Raw genomic sequence first — 17,013 nt, 5'->3', positions numbered from 1 at the left:
ATGAAAACAGGTCGGAAGTATTAGTTTAGTGTGACTGACAAGCTACGTCTTCCACTCGCGACGACACTTTGTGTTAGTGTGCGTAAATTGCTCAATATAGAGGTTAGTTCTAAACTCAATTTTTTTTCGACGAAGAAGTTTTCAAGTTATACTTCCTTCGGCGCGTTAGTGAAAAATTATCAGAGTGAATTTATACGATACGGGAGCAAACCGACAAAACAAAATAAGCTTTATTTTAATTTATTTATTTTATTTCTGTTATCTCTTTATTAAGTTTAATTCTCAATACCATTTTTAATTTTTTTAGGGTTTTAAGTTAAACTAAGTTTTTAAAATTATTTATAAATAAATTTTTTAATTAGAGACTTAAGGAAATCATAATTTATAGGGTTTTTTCCGTTGACCGAAAACTATGATATTCGGCAGGTAATACCGTCTTATACTACAAGTACTGGGAAATGCCAGAAAAATAAATATTTGTAATTAAATCATAAAAAAAACAGGGTCTTTATGCAAGGAACGGCGATCTACATTTTTGATTGAGTTAACCTTGTCATGCGGAGTATGAAAGGGCTTCTTAACACAAGTTTAAACAGAATTTTAATTAGTTTTAGATGTATAGTTTTCAATTTATGATGAAGAATGAAAAAAAGAACCATTTTCCTTTTTTTATTAGTACCTATAGCTAGGTACCTAATAATATGTACGGAATCCTCAGTGGGCGCGTCCGACTCGCATTTTTTTATGGCAAAGGAGGACAAACGCACGTACGGGTCACCTGGTGTTAAGTGATCACCGCCGCCCACATTCTTTTGCAACACTAGAGGTATCACAAGAGCGTTGCCGGCCCTTAAGAAAGTCTATATAAGAATCTTATCTATATAAGAAAAAAATAATAACTAATTATAATAATAATAAAAAAATATCATCATACTCTGTCAAATTTTATAATTAAATCCCTGATGAAATATTGCAAAAAAACGAAAAAAAAAATATTATTTACATTACTTTGTGGAATTCAGTTTAGTCCAACTTGAGAGATGAGATAGTTTTTATTTCGTTTTGGGACCCATATTATTTTTATTTCCAATATTTGTTTTGTATGGACATATCTTCTATATGAGAATATTGACGCACGGTTTTACAGTTCCACTGTGAAACAATTTCATTATAACAACAGGGAGCATATTTTACGCACGGACGAGTAAAAAAAAGACTCCGCGCAGTGATATTAGCAAGTGAAGCACCGTTATGCTATATGATAAAGTATCGTTTTTACACTTTTTAACAACGCACGACGGCTTTTTTAAAATATTTTATTGAGACGCAAACTGATCTGTCACAGACGATGACAATTCTCATAATTCATAAAAAAACAGTATTTTTTTTATTATGTACAGAACAACGTCTGTAGTTAGTAATTAATTCAATCTTTACAGAAATTTAAAACATAACATTCTCATGAGTATCGCCGGCTTAAAGTAATCTTCCATAACCTGATATTATTATTTCGTGGCACGACCACTTGCAAACCGGACCTTTGTTTTAGCAGCTTTTGAAAGTACTTATTTTTCCTTGATCTGAATTAACGACTGTATTATAAATATATACGTGAATGTGCCAATAAGTGTTTTTGTCTGTCTTTAAGGTCATTTCTGACATTATTTGACATCTGGGTGACACTAAAATAACGTACCTAACAATTTATCTTTATATACATATAAATAAAATTGGAGTGTCTGTTTGTAATATTGAAATAACCGTTTTTTACTACATGCCAATGATTATATATACGGTACTTACACCAAAATAACATGTTTTACAATTTTTGCCTCTCTATTTGTTCCGGCTAATCTCTGAAATGGCTAGACCGATTTTGACTGGACTGAAATGATGGTGTTCAAGGCAAGTCAGCCTCCAGAGAGAGTATCGAGTGTGTTTTTGTACGGCACGGTGGTTGGTGTAGTTAAGCAGTGACACCACTGCCTAACTTAACTAGGTACACACCTAGGACATTTGTTGACGGAACGGTTGTATGACGATATTGACATTGAGCGCGAGCGGAGGGCCCTTGCAGTCAGAGGCAACATGCGCGCTCGACGATTTGCAAATTGCAGCAATTATGTAAAAACCACAATATTTAAGGCATACACCTGCCAGCTGTGGATAACGTTTTCGCAGAAAGCTATGAGCAGAATAAGAGTCCAGTACAATGACGCGTTCCGGACTCTTACGAGGCTCCCGAGGTGCTGCAGCGCGTTGATCATGTTCGCAGACGCTGGGGTGCCCCACTTTTTCGCGATAATACGATCTCGCGTTGCCTCTTACTGGCGAAGACTGCGACGTTCCGACAACAAAATACTCGTGGCTGTCTCTGACGACATCAGGAATCCAGTGTTTAAGCGCTGGATCCCTGTTCACATGGACAGGAACAAAAAATGAATGCACAAATATGTGCGTGCAATATTTATATCGTTTTAGTTACTCTAATTTTACTTTTAACTTGGCACACCTTTACAGTGTCTAAAATTTTTTGTAAGGGTTTTATTATACCTGAAATAAATACCTTTTATTTATTTATTTAATGGCAGGTAGCTGATGAAGTAAGGAGAAACTTAGGTTATATTAGAAAAAGTCTTTTATTTTAGAAAAATAAAGTAATGTGGCAATGTTCAAGAGACCGTCTTATTCTAAAAATAATTTATATGGCAAAACAACGTTTGCCGGGTCAGCTAGTATATATGTATATAAATCCAGTGTCCTGATGTTTGTTTCAAGTGAACTCCTAGACTAATGAACGGATTTTAATGGGTTTTACTTCATTGAGTGCAGTTTAGTCCAATTTGAGAGATAGGATAGTTTTTATTTCGATTTGAGACCCTTAATTATTTTTATTTCGATTATTTGTTCCGTATGGACATATTTTCTATGAGAGAATTGATTGAGGCGTGGGGTTAACAGTTCTGCTGTGAAACAATTCCATTATAACACCAGAGAGCAATTATTGGCAAATTAAAAAAAAAGTATTTTATTTATTATGTACAGAACAACGTCTGTTGGGTCAGTGTCGTATTTTTTATGTTTTACTTCGTACCATCTTCGTCTGAGTACCCCTACCAGCTTTAATTCCTTTTAGATTTAGCCCCCAACTCCCTCCAAAAGAAAATAGATCCAACGCTTTGTTTTCTTGAAGTGATAACTTCTTATGGGAGGGTAAACCGCTTCGTAACGTAACGCGTTACGGCGCCAGTCTATCTTGCTTCTCTTTCTTTCACGCATACGGCAGCGTTAGGCAGGCTCCTTACATTAGCTCTCACTTCTCTATTATACTCTTATTACACATTAAAAATAAAATTTAAGTAATAACCTAAGCTATTCTTAAGTCAAACAATTTCAATATTAAATAGTTCAACTTAGATTAGTTTAAGTTATCACTTCTGTTGGGTGCAGACATCCATTATATAGACATATATACCTTTTATCTTTTTATCTTTATATAATGTATTAGAATATTACAACTTATTTGTTTCATAATATGTATAGTGGGTAATTTTGCCTTTAATAAAAACTTATTATTATTATACCTCCAACTCAAGCAATATGTACATGGTCGTATCTTTGTATTTAACTATTTATCACATCCAGGCTTCTAATTAGCTCTCCAACATTCCACAAGTTTCATTACGCCTACGAGAAAGTTCTTTATGTTTACCTCTAACTTGTTAATGAGAGTAATAGGTATGTTTTGTTCTAGGTATGCGAGCCCGGTAATTGGCAATATGGAGGCTTTACTTCTGAACCTTATAAACAACTGCAATATGGAAATGGTAAGGCGAGGCTGTGTCGTGGAAATTAAGTAACTAAGCAACTTAATTAAGATCAAAAGATTTTTCTTAAACATACGTTTTCAAAAATAGTTAGATCATACGCCCTATATACGCACACATTAGGACAATAGCGGTCATCTGGAGGGCAAAACCAAATTGACTTCGAAGAAGTTGTGCGTCATTAATAGAGCACGGCAATACTTCAAGCTTGCCCACATTCCAGCGCTCTACAAAGCGCAGGTCTAGCCACACATAGAGTATTGCTGTTATCTCTGGTCTGGCGCACCCCAGTATCAGCTCGATTTCTCGGGGACCCACTGCTCTGTAAACGGCTGGATCACTTGGCGTCGCGTAAAGATGTCGCTTCATTGTGTGTCTTCTACCGCATTTATGACGGGGAGTGTTCCGAAGAGCTGTTTCACCTGATTGACATCCCTACCATCTGGATGTTTGACGGTGCTCCACAGTGCGGTTTTCAAGGAACTGTCTTCCACGTACAAGTTGTTGCAAGAGAATGTGCGCGGCGGTGATCACTTAACATTAGGTGACCTGTACGCTCTTTCTGTGCTCGTTTGTCATTCTTTTCCCTAAAAAAATATGGGCAGTTATGTTCTAAGGTACAAATACAATTTTAGGCTATATCGTTAAATTTATTACTATTTAAATTTAAATATACTTTATACGAATTCTTAGGAAAATAAGGATTTTTTCCCATTTGTCATATTATGGTATCTTGACAATTTTATTTTTTTTGGGAAGGCAGCGGCCCATTTAGAATGGTGGTTACTGATGGCTAAAGGCAGTTAAATTAAGCCGTTGGAGCTGCGAACACTGAATTTCCCATAAATTTTATGTTATTGTTATGTCGTGATTTTGCAGCAAACAAACTGTCGCACTAATGCAGTTAGTAGAATATATAAATATTATATCACATCAATAACGTAACATTAATGTTTTACTGCGATTTGATGAAAATGTCGCCATTGTGCAGGTGCTACCAACCTTTAGTGTCCCTTCAGCGAGTTAAATTTAAACATTCAAAAAATAGTTTAATATTCGAATGAATAATACCCAGTCTTGCTATTAATACTGAAACAAAGAAAAAAAATCCTGTTGCAAATACCATTTATTACTTCTACAGTGTGTTACTTTAATACATAAATGTAAAACAATTTAAAATATAAAAAGGTTATTCGAAGTGGTCTCCATTGTCTACAATACAGTCCTATAAACGTTGAGGCCAGATATCAGTAGAAGCACGCACGCACCATGGGAAAATTCTTCACTGCCAATCGTACGGATTGTTTTAGGGACTCCAAATTATCATGGCGTTTAGAGCAAGCCGTACTAACTAAAACTGACCATAAATCATAATCAGTGGATTAAGATCGGGACTAGAGGACGGCCAGTCTTCAGCTCTGATGAAGTCCGAAACGTTCGTTTAGAAAAAGACTGTTCGTTAAAGACTGCGTAGACCAAGCTTTATGACCCGGCACCGAGTCTTGCTAGAAGGACCATTCTTGGTTATTGAACATGGCGTTCTTAAACGGCTTCACTACCTTCTCAAGAATGGTATATTAATGGTGGTGTTTTGATACCTTTTTCACAAAAGTATGGCTCAGTCACTCCGTCATAGCTAATACAAAATAAATAAAAAAAAAGAATAATAATACCCCACCAAACCATCTCTGAAGTCAGATAGTTCCCACGTTTCACTCTGTCGACTAATTGGGAAGCTTCCTTAGAACTTTGAGCATATATCATCCATAAACAATTTGTTTTTTGTGACTTCACTTTGCGTACCGCTTCAGTAGTTGTCTCGATTGTACGACCCTAATCTTTTTTAAATTATCAGTTAAGAAATGACCAGTAAGTCCCTTATAGGCTACAAGTCCTATATAAACATGGAGCCTCTGCGCATGCGATTTATTATAAATATTTTTTTAGTTAGTTAGTTACAGAATGTGACGTATAAGTCTATGATAAGTAAAGTTTGTTTTTGACTATGACGTCATACCAAACTCCTACATATTCCCTATTGTTTGCAAATGTTACATAAATCGCATTTCTTCTTCAGCGGTATTTTTGCATTTTTGCAATAGTCATCGTAAATTTCTAAAAGGTTGGGCACACCTGCAATAAGGCACGCTAGTACAGTCCACGTAACTTCCTTCACTTTATGTAACTAAATCAAACAAGTTCTGCGAATATCTGCGAAAATCGCCTATTCTTATGCGCATATTAATTTACTATCACTTTGATATACCTACCTACGTATTAATTGATATTGCTTGTCTTAAAGTAGTCGGTATTTTTTTAAAGTAATTAACCAACCTTATGTCTATAGCAATAAGTGTCAAGGTGGATCAGGGTAAGTTCGAAACATAGGATACGGAAACTACGTGACCAATTCTATTTGTCAAGCGTGGCTGACTGTTTGCGACTTGTCAATCAAAATCAAAGTGAGCATTGAATGAGGCTGAGCCATCACGCTCAATAATGTAACGCTCGTGTGGGTAGAGCCAGCTCGAGTCGAATAATAGTTGTTATTTCGTGCGGCTTTTGGGCAAACGTTTTTTAAATGGTTTTTCCAAAGAGCCATAACACAATTGTTAAGTTAGCAGTAGATATAAGATTACCGTTCCCCTTCTTGGGATCTATATTGTTTAAGGCGCGCGCCATAGCTACTTAAAAAAAATACTATTTATTATAAAACAATAAAAAGCAACGAAATCTTATAGTTCACCTGTATTATAGACACCAAGAAAGTAAAAAATAAATAATAAACTACATTTAAAAAACCCACTTCTAAAACTAAAAAATATAAAAAGGTGCCAAGTTCCACCTTCGCACGACACGCCACAAGTTAGGCTATCATCCCCACCATCTGGATGTGTGTGGCGGTCCTCCACAGTGCGGTTTTCAAGGAGCTTTCTTCCTCGTACTACAAAGCTGTGGAATGAGCTTCCTTGTGCGGTGTTTCCGGGACGATACGACATGGGTACCTTCAAAAAAAGTGCGTACACCTTCCTTAAAGGCCGGCAACGCTCCTGTGATTCCTCTGGTGTTCCAAGAGATTGTGGGCGGCGGTGATCACTTAACAACAAGTGACCCGTACGCTCGTTTGTCCTCCTATTCCATAAAAAAAAGCCAAATGTAAACAGCAGGTACCTACACTCGCCACGCGTGACTTTGAGCGGGATAGCTGGGTACAGAACAAACATCTCTAGCGGGCAGGCACCGACTTAAGCCCTATCAATAGGTAGCACATACAGACCATACGTATAATTGATCCAATCATATCCGTATATACGAATTGTAATATAGTTACAACTCTGCTAATAATTCTGTTTCTGTTAAATCTACGTGTAAGCTTCATGTGAGCTTTGTGCACAATTTGATTTAACGTATGCATCCCAGCCAGGGCCGGATTGTATTGCCGTTTCGTAAATAACTGATTATATAATATACAATATATGGAGGAGTCTTTTACCCGAAAGGGGTCCGAATTAAACCAATAAGTAGTATTAATTTTACTAACTTAGTTTACTTTAGAATTAACTGTTTTAATTTAAGTTAAAAAATTTATTATTATTATATAAATAACTGAATGAATATGTAATATTGATGCCCGAATGCTTTCAGATGTTCAATGATAATTTTTTGCAAATAAATAGTGTTTTTTCTGTTTTGTTATTAGAAAACACGCTTTTAAAGAAAACCAACGTAAAACGGCACTACAACTGCGCTCGTCACCTTGAGACATAGGATGTTATGTCCCATTTGTCCACTTATTTCACAAGCTACGGCGCCCTTCAGGCCGAAACACAATAATGTTTACACATTACTGCTTTACGGCAGAAATAGGCTCGGTTGTGCTTCCCATGATCTAGGCGGCATCCTGTGCAAAGGAGTCTCCCACTGGTCCAATTTTCTGACTAATTTTTGTACTATTTTTTTTTTTTTTTTTTTTTTTCTTTTATGGAATAGGAGGACAAACGAGCGTACGGGTCACCTGGTGTTAAGTGATCACCGCCGCCCACACTCTCCTGCAATACCAGAGGAATCACAAGAGCGTTGCCGGCCTTTAAGGAAGGTGTACGCGCTTTTCTTGAAGGTACCCATGTCGTATCGTCCCGGAAACACCGCACAAGGAAGCTCATTCCACAGCTTCGTGGTACGAGGAAGAAAGCTCCTTGAAAACCGCACTGTGGAGGACCGCCACACATCCAGATGGTGGGGATGATATCGTAACTTGTGGCGTGTCGTGCGAAGGTAAAATACGGCGGCAGGAATCAGGTTGAACAGCTCTTCGGAACACTCCCCGTGATAAATGCGGTAGAAGACAAAAGTCCAAGCCATTCGGCATTGTGCCCGTTGAAATCACCCAAGACTACGATTTCAGCGGAGGGGATCTGAGCAAGCACGTCATCAAATGCCGCTTGAACGCAGCCCATGAGGTGATCCGTTTCTGCGTTACCACTATGGGACCTGTAGACACACCCATAGATGCGGACGCGGTCCTCTAAATCTACGCGGAGCCAGAGAGTAGACAGGCCCCTACCCTCAAAATTGCCGAGACGGCGACAGCAGATATCCTCCCTAACGTACACACATACCCCGGCATGAGGCATGAAATTATGCTCAATTTTGTACCCGGGGTACGTTAAATATGACGTATCGCTAGGTCAAGATATCTGCGTCTCCGTAAGGAAACACAAGGCCGGCTGCGCCGTCTCAAGGTGGTGGTGGACGGCGTTTAAGTTGGAGTGAATTCCCCGGATGTTACAAAAGTCCACATTAAGCGTGGAGCGGGGTGCCGTGGTGTTGCTGCCCTGTTTGTCCTGTGACATACGCGGTACTGTGCCCTCCCCAGAATACGAGGGGCAGCCCGAGCGCGAATGCTCGGGGAGGGATTCTCCGGCTCTACAAGAGCCGGTACCCTCCTGGGGTAATTTATTTTTTAGGACCGCTCTCATATTTTGTTTTGGGGGGGGGGGGGGAATGGCCTCCGGTCCTCGACACTAACCTATGCGAAACATAGCGGCACTAGGCCGCTACTTCACGCCGGTATTCTGTGCGAGTGTGGTAAGTAACCCGGACGAGTCTGGCCCGATTGTGCTGACGTCATAAGACAGCAGCGTGACTCTCCCACTTTCAAAAAGCCCGTAGTCGCCTCTTACGACACCCTTGGACCTGGGACTACCCTATTCATTTTACGCCCCGAGGCAGCACAGGGCATGGATGGTTACATAATCTGACTTCGTAGTTTATGCTTATAATAAAATTATTTTCTACTTTATTATATTTCATATATCGTGAGGGGGCTCCTGTTTCTGCAATTAGACTCCTTAGTTTTGCGTGTTTGATCCTCCTCCTGACGACCACCTCCACGACTTCAATACTTGATTTCCACACATTTGACACTCATTTTTCTCACAATAATTAGATCCGAACTTGCATGAACCTTATCGCAATTATTCGTCATTTAGATGTTTTTACCGAAATCGCAGGGCCGATGTCATAAATCTTAAAGACGATCACAATAAGTTTTTCCTTTTGAATATAACAGCTACATGAAAGATGTGATTTTTTCCTTTTAATGAATTACGATGGAAATTTCCAGAACTGTACCATTTATTGGAGATATTTTCTTATTAGTTATATATATACGCTGTATCGTTTAACGGAGCGATCGCTCAATATTAAATTAATTCACTTTAATATTATTTTATCATGCTGATTAATTAGTGTAGTTTAACTATGGTTAACGGTGGTTAATCTGTGATTATCGCTGATGCTAGTGGTAGTACATTCACATACTGTCATTTAAAAGGCATAAATGAGGCATTTATTTTCTCAAAATTGATTCCTTTAGAATTCTTTTTGATGTCATTTCTAATATACTAGATACTACAACCGCTTCGGAAACAAATGGCGCTCTTAGAGAGAAGAAGCGGCGCAAGAAACTCTCCCAGCATTGCACTTTTTTTGCGCTCTTTGCAATAAAAATATATAATATTGTACAGTCATTTCTATCGCTATAAAATAATCATAATCTAGTCCCAGGCTGTCCGATAATAGGATTTACGACAGAGCCATTTTTTTATAAAACATTTAAGATTATTTATAGATAATGCCTGAACAGTGGGTGGGACTTTATTTATAAAAGTGTATACATTTACCCTTAAAGCTATTATGTATCTTATGAAGCCTACTAGAATTAGTTACCAGCAATCCCTTATTTCTAGTGTTATAATAATGAAAACCACCATTAATTTATTAATGTGTTTCAGCTAGTAAGATCTTAGAATTTATTAATATTAGTTTGTTGATCCCAATCAATAAATAAAGAATAACAACTACCATTTTGATCTAGTTCCCGTTTATGTTTATTGGGGCCTCTAATTGCCGGGGCCCTTCCGATACGGCACTGGCTTACGATATTAATTTCGAGAGGCCATTGAAAGCGAATATAATTAAACCTGTGTTTGTACTCTCGATATTGACAGCTGTTGGAGCTCCCTTTAAGCTTAATTAAACGGTGAATTTAACTAAAAGTGCTCAAACGATAATATGTTTCGTACACTTTGTAAATGATTATGTTTGATTTTACTTTAAAAATTAATAAAATGCTTGAAATGTTGGTAGTTTTTGTAGAAAATATAATTAATTTTGGAGTAAAGCTCTAAATTAACAGGCGAGATAAGAAAACTGACGACAAAGCAGATATCAGTAGGTATATTAAATTTTCTGTTTTGTATAAATAATTCTGATTAAATTTCAAAAGGATAAAAAAATTCACAGCAGAATAAAACAAGAAATTGCGTTTTAAATTTTTTTAATATCAGGATTATCTTAAGAACTTGACACGCATTCAAATTCAAATATTTATATTCAAAATGGGATATAATTAGACTTATTGTAAGTCAAAAACTACCACCTATCCGAAAAAAATGCCTCAGACCTGAGAAGAACGGGCGCAACTAACTCAGGGGGCTTTTTTTTTAAATAAAAATATGGTTACAATGTAATATCGTACAATTTAAGAGCCCGAGGGCGGTCGCTCCATTCTCAGTCTGTGGTATCATTAAGAAAGTCGTTTATTATATTTTATTCATAAGTTTTTTACAATTATTGTTTTAAATTTCGTAATACATTTGTTTTGACAATGTTCTGGGATCTTGTTTTAAAAGCATAATATGCTTATCGCCCCACAAAAGACTTACTAACTCGACTTAGACGAGTGGGCTAGTTGTGGGGTGTATTAAGACTTCGATTCTATTGGCGTACTCAACCATTTTCAAATTTATATTTTTGATAGAATATACTATATAAGTTAGCATTAAATAAAAAAATTATCGGCGGCGACTCCGCTTGCATAGCATGAAAATCGTCAATTGTCGTTAAGACTTTCTATTGCTTACCGGATTTAAAACTCCCTTTATCGAGTAAAAAACATTTCTTTATTGATATTCATACACATTATTATCTATAATTCATTCATTCATTCATGTACGGGCCCGCATACATTCCTGCCGTTGGTGCCCGCCCCCAGTTAGATATTAATTATTATTATATACTGATGTAATATAATACATACTAACGTAATTAGCTAAGTGTTATGCAATATTTATTTATTATCTACCAATTACTCAAAATTTATTGTAAATGACAGTGTAAATTTAATAATAACAGGTTTTCACCATTTGCCGGGTCGCGACCCGGTAGCGGGACATCAAAATAAAATAACGGGTCGCAACATTCCACCTTCGCACGACACGCCACAAGTTAGGATATCATCCCCACCATCTGGATGGTGGTCCTCCACAGTGCGGTTTTCAAGGAGCTTTCTTCCTCGTAGTACGAGGCTGTGGAATGAGCTTCCTTGTGCGGTGTTTCCGGGACGATACGACATGGGTACCTTCAAAAATAGCGCGTACACCTTCCTTAAAGGCCGGCAACGCTCTTGTGATTCCTCTGGTGTTGCAAGAGAATGTGGGCGGCGGTGATCACTTAACACCAGGTGACCCGTACGCTCGTTTGTCCTCCTATTCCATAAAAAAAAATCCCGCCTTGTTTAAAAAAAAATAGGATAGGAAAAAATAGGAACTTTCATTTTCCTCGAACTTGGATTCGTTTTTGAAAAAAATGCAAAAGCTACATACTTCACAATAAAATTTTGTGACTAATTAGGCGATAACAAAGTATGTAGTACCAAAAAAACCTTTGTACCATCAATAAATTTATATTATTTTGGTTTGTGTTTAAGGCCACTTTGCCAAGAAATCGCCAAAACAGCATATTTGAAACCATTCCTTGAGGGTTTATATATAGCTTATATTTTTACAAAATCATAATAGTGAGGTATGACCGACGAAGGTTCTTGTGATAAAAATCATCTCACATTATCAAATTTACCTGGGTCGTAGCTACCCACTGTCTGTTTACTGCTTTTCAACCACCATCCTAGATTTCCGTTCGAAAATCCAAGAATTACTCGTGGGTCCAAAGAGGTATACGGCCTGCACAATCTTTTTTTCTTTACATTTATAAGTATTTTTTATAGACAGTTCGTTATAAATCACCAAACTATCCCTAACTTTTACAGTTGCAGCCATTCTAATCATTCAATCTGGATTTAAATTGTACGAAAATGTATTAATTGTACACCAATACTATTTAACATGACATAGTTTTGTTAGTTTTGGAACGAAAATTGTATTGTGTTTGTAATAAATTAAAAATTATTCTTATTCTGAATTAAAACTATCTTGTGCGAGAGAGGTAACCTAGCTCCGCTCGATTCCTCAAGGCCATTGGCTCGGTCCCCCGCCTTAAAAGTAAGGTGGGCCACAAAGGAGCAGTATAAAAATGACCGGGCCATGGCAGAGTAATGTTTGTGAAACACTGATCTATTAATTAGTAATTTTATTTTACGCATAAATTACCTTCAATACTTATAACGCGAAACAAAGGATTTAGGCAAAAACAAAGGTTCTTTTTATGAATATACGGGACGAGACGAGCAGGACGTTCAGCTGATGGTAATTAATACGCCTTGCCCATTCCAATTCAGTGCCGCTCAGGATTCTTGCAAAGCCCAAAAATTCTGAGCGGCACTACAATTGCGCTCGTCACCTTGAGACAAAAGATTTTAAGTATCATTTGCCCAGTAATTTCTACGGCGACTAGCTACGGCGCCCTTTAGACCGAAACACAGTAATGCTTACACATTACTACTTCACGGCAGAAATAGGCGCAGTTGTGGTACCCATAATCTAGCCGGCATCTTGTGCAGAGGAGCCTCCCACTGGTGCGAGTGTGAGTAAATATTTACTAAAGCAAAATTTGTTAGAGCGCCGCAAACCCTTAATATCCAATCAGGTGAGAGCCTGCGCGAACCACTTTAAATATAGAGCCTCAAAATTGAAGTGTGTTGAGCCAATCACAGTAATGACTGCCAATTTGAAAATTTGTTTTATGCATTAGCTAAATTAAACTTATTTTGTAGCACAAAGACACACATTTTTCGATGAAAATAATTTTAATCGTGCACCTTCAGAGAAAGGCGAAATTCTTGTTAATTATAGTCTAATAAACTGAAATTATGAGGCGTACTTAGACTTTGCTCAGACTTTACTTATGTTAATCTTAGCTGAGTGTGATAAAACGAGAACTTGACTTTTGCATTGGTCTGTCTTAGCTAAAGCTCAATATAATTCCAAAGATTATACTGACACTCAGATAAGTAGGTAAGTAAGGAAGTAAGTTAAAACCAATTTTCGGTGGAAGTTTGATGGTAATATACATCATATATTTTTTTAGTTTTATCATTCTCTTATTTGGGGGTACATTTTACTACTTTGGAAGTGTGTCGCAAGCAAACTATTCAGTTTCGAAAAAAAGTATATTAGAAACCTCAATATCATTTTTGTAGACCTTTCTTTTTTTGTCTATTTTTGTGTAAAAATCTTTATGCGGTTTACAGAATACATCTTCTTACCAAGTTTCATCAGTATAGTTCTTGTAGTTTCGGAAAAAAGTGGCTGTGACATACGAACTGACACACAGATAGATAGACATGACGAATCCATAAGGGTTCCGTTTTTTGCCATTTGGCTACGGAACCCTAAAAAGACCGATTGAAAATTTGTTCGTAGATGCTATGCCCACATCTCTAGACTCGCCAACCCTGCTTGAAACAACGCTAGTAGAGAGATGTTCTACTTATTCCGGGCCGATCGCTTCATAGATTTTAGTGCAAGGTAGTAAAAGGCTAGTATAAATCGTTTTACCGAGGTAAATAACTATACTTTCTATTTATATTCTGTAATAATTGAAAATTAGTTATAGAGATTTTACGGTACATCTGTGGAGTCATTACTTCCCAAAGCGTAACCAGAGAACAACCGAACTATTACTAAGTCTAAAATGGCCACATTCAAAGAAAATCAATTTGTGTGATTCAAATTCAGTTTCGAAAAGTATAATTATTATTTAATTTATTTATTAAATATAATATTAATAACTTTACAAAAATTCTGAGCGGCACTACAATTGCGCTCGTCACCTTAAGGCAAAAGATGTTAAGTCTAAATTGTCCAGTAATTTCACTAGCTACGGCGCCCTTCCGAATGAAACACAATAGTACTTACACATTACTGCTTCATGGCAGAAATAGGCGCCGTTGTGGCACCCATAATCTAGCCGATATCCTGTGTAAAGGTGCCTCCCACTGGTGAAATGCGATATGCGATAGATAGACAAAAAAGTGCGTGTAAAAAAAATTAAAATGTTCTTTACGTAAGCAAACATATTAATGCGAATTAAACCACATTACAGATGTGATTATGAATCTAAATGTCCTTATTAAGTGTATCATTATAATTATAAAATGAAATCTGTAATACTATTAAAGTTAATGAACAACTTTGATACTTTACATAATAAAATGATATTACATTATTATAAAAATAAAACGAAATATCTGTTTGTTATTTCATAATATAATATATACTATACCGCATAATTAAGTCTGACGTGTGATACAAATGGTCTGGTGGACCAGCTGACGTCAGGGTGTCGAATTTGCGTGACGGTGTGCGGGCGCATCGTAAAAATTCACCCTTGATATGTTTTCCTTAAAAGAAGTATTACTTCAAAGAGTTATTTAAAAGTTATATTTTGTACTATTTGTCGGAATACTGACATGTTTTTGGATATCGTTGAAGATCTATATCAGAACAGTACTACGCGGTTATAATATATATTATCTCGATGACGTCACATCGTTACTTTGGTACGGTGTGCAAAACAAGCACCACTAGGATATTATTATTACGAAAAAATAAAAAAAGGTTTAATTTTGTCCGTATTATAGATTGATGTATAGGTATTGTGTTGTGATGCTGATTATTATTATTATTACTATATTGATGAAAAAATCAACTACAGAATCTGGGTTAAATAAAAAAAAAAATCTTCTAGTAGAATTATTGAAGCGACACAGAACAACAAAAACTACAGAACTGATAACAACAGTAGTCAAAACGTAACAATAAAAACTTCAAAAACAAGGATGAGAATATTACTTATTAATTCATACGTCCCTGCCAGGTCTCTCCGCTCATGCATTACTTTTGAGCTATCGTCCCCAAGAACAAACATTGGGTTTCGCGCGCCATTACACAGAATGTGTAAATCTTACAACAATACTTTTCTTGACATCGACATATTTTCGTGCTCCCCTGCTGTGTTCAGATACAGTTTAGAATTAAAAATAAAATCGTTGTTATCATTGCCCCAAGTTTAATTAATTTCATTTGTCTACATCTTTTGTATCAATGCGCATAATCAAATTACTAATTAGTTACTTCTGTGCATTTGATTTTTGATTTTTCTTTTTGTTGTTATTGTATTTGTGAAATATGTGTTCGGACACATCTATATTTATATTTTGTATCTCTTTCCTATATTGTTCAGTTCTTGTGATGTTTCCTTGTAATAAACCGTACTGACTCAGCAGGACGGGGGTGAAAGGGGAACGGTAGGGGGCTTCACGTGCTAGCGTGCAAATTAATTTGCGCATCGATGTGTAATTGAGAGAAATTGTTGCCACGTATAAGCAAAATACATTGCCATAAATACGCCAACAATAGTGAGGAGGTATTGTAAGTAGAATGAATGGTGAACGATATGAATAGGAGCTATGAACGGCTGACCTACTGCGTTGGTTTACACTCTGGGAGAATATTGGCTTGGAGTTCGCGTGCGAATGAATGACTATAAACGTTCTTTTGATAGACCTCTTCGTTTGTATTTCAGATGCATTCTATTTTTACTTCGCAATAGTAAAAGATAGCTATTGTTTTTTTTTTGTTATTGGAGAATCAACAGCTGAACACTTTACAATAGATACAGGATAAAGTAACAGAAAGCCTTTTACATATTCTCACGAGTAGCTAGGTAAAATATAAAACAAAAACAATGTGAGAGTTACGTACACGAATCAAATGCTTAACACTTTATTGTATTAATTACCTAATTACATATTATCAACTCGACCACCGAATTGACCAAAGAACTCATTTCCTAACTGACGCTTAATGGAATTAAAGCTACAGAACAAGTGAAGATCGAATTGTTGCTGATACGTACGATGAATGAATTTTGACAATAGTTAGTGCTGACAGGGGATATAGAAAATAGGAGCATATGTACGAGCTAACATTGAAGGTGTGTAAAACGATATTTTCGATAAGAGATCTGGACAATCTATTTTATTAGTTGTAATGGCTATAAGCAACAAAATATCCGGAATTTCACGGCGGCATGATAGAGCTAAGAAGTGAATTTTTTTGCAGACATCTAAATAATCTTCAGGTTTATAAGGGACGTAATCGGTAACATAAGAATTTTAAATATTTCATTTGTATTCGTTCTATTCTGTATATATATTTATCATAACGTGGATTCCATATTTGTGATGCATATTCTAAGATGCTACGTACGTAAGCACAAAGTAAAAACGTTTTTGCCTTTTTAAAATCAGCGGAAGTTCTCGTTTTAAAGCTAGAGCTTTAGAAGCATGAATAAAATCAATATGTTTATCAAACATGAGTTTTGGATCATGTCATCATTAACTCCTAAATCTCTTTTGACAGGTCTACTTCCAAGGTCTTGG

General features: G+C 36.5%; 1 protein-coding gene across 4 annotated transcripts in view; it reads left to right on the top strand.

Moving 5' to 3' along the window:
• LOC126964662 (uncharacterized) overlaps positions 1 to 17,013 on the top strand; it is a 167,583-nt gene that overhangs the window by 80,758 nt on the left and 69,812 nt on the right. For 2 of the 4 annotated variants that reach the window (XM_050807915.1, XM_050807916.1), the window contains exon 2: positions 3,755 to 3,827. The exons of the other annotated variants lie outside the window; for them this stretch is intronic. The gene's annotated coding sequence lies outside the window, so the exon portion shown is untranslated. The remainder of the gene's footprint in view (positions 1 to 3,754; positions 3,828 to 17,013) is intronic. 4 annotated transcript variants of the gene reach the window in all.

The sequence above is a fragment of the Leptidea sinapis genome, chromosome 5, assembly GCF_905404315.1.
Source record: "Leptidea sinapis chromosome 5, ilLepSina1.1, whole genome shotgun sequence".
NCBI lineage: Eukaryota > Metazoa > Arthropoda > Insecta > Lepidoptera > Pieridae > Leptidea > Leptidea sinapis.
Note: the sequence above shows the minus strand (reverse complement) of the source record. Positions and strands in the feature narration are given on the sequence as shown.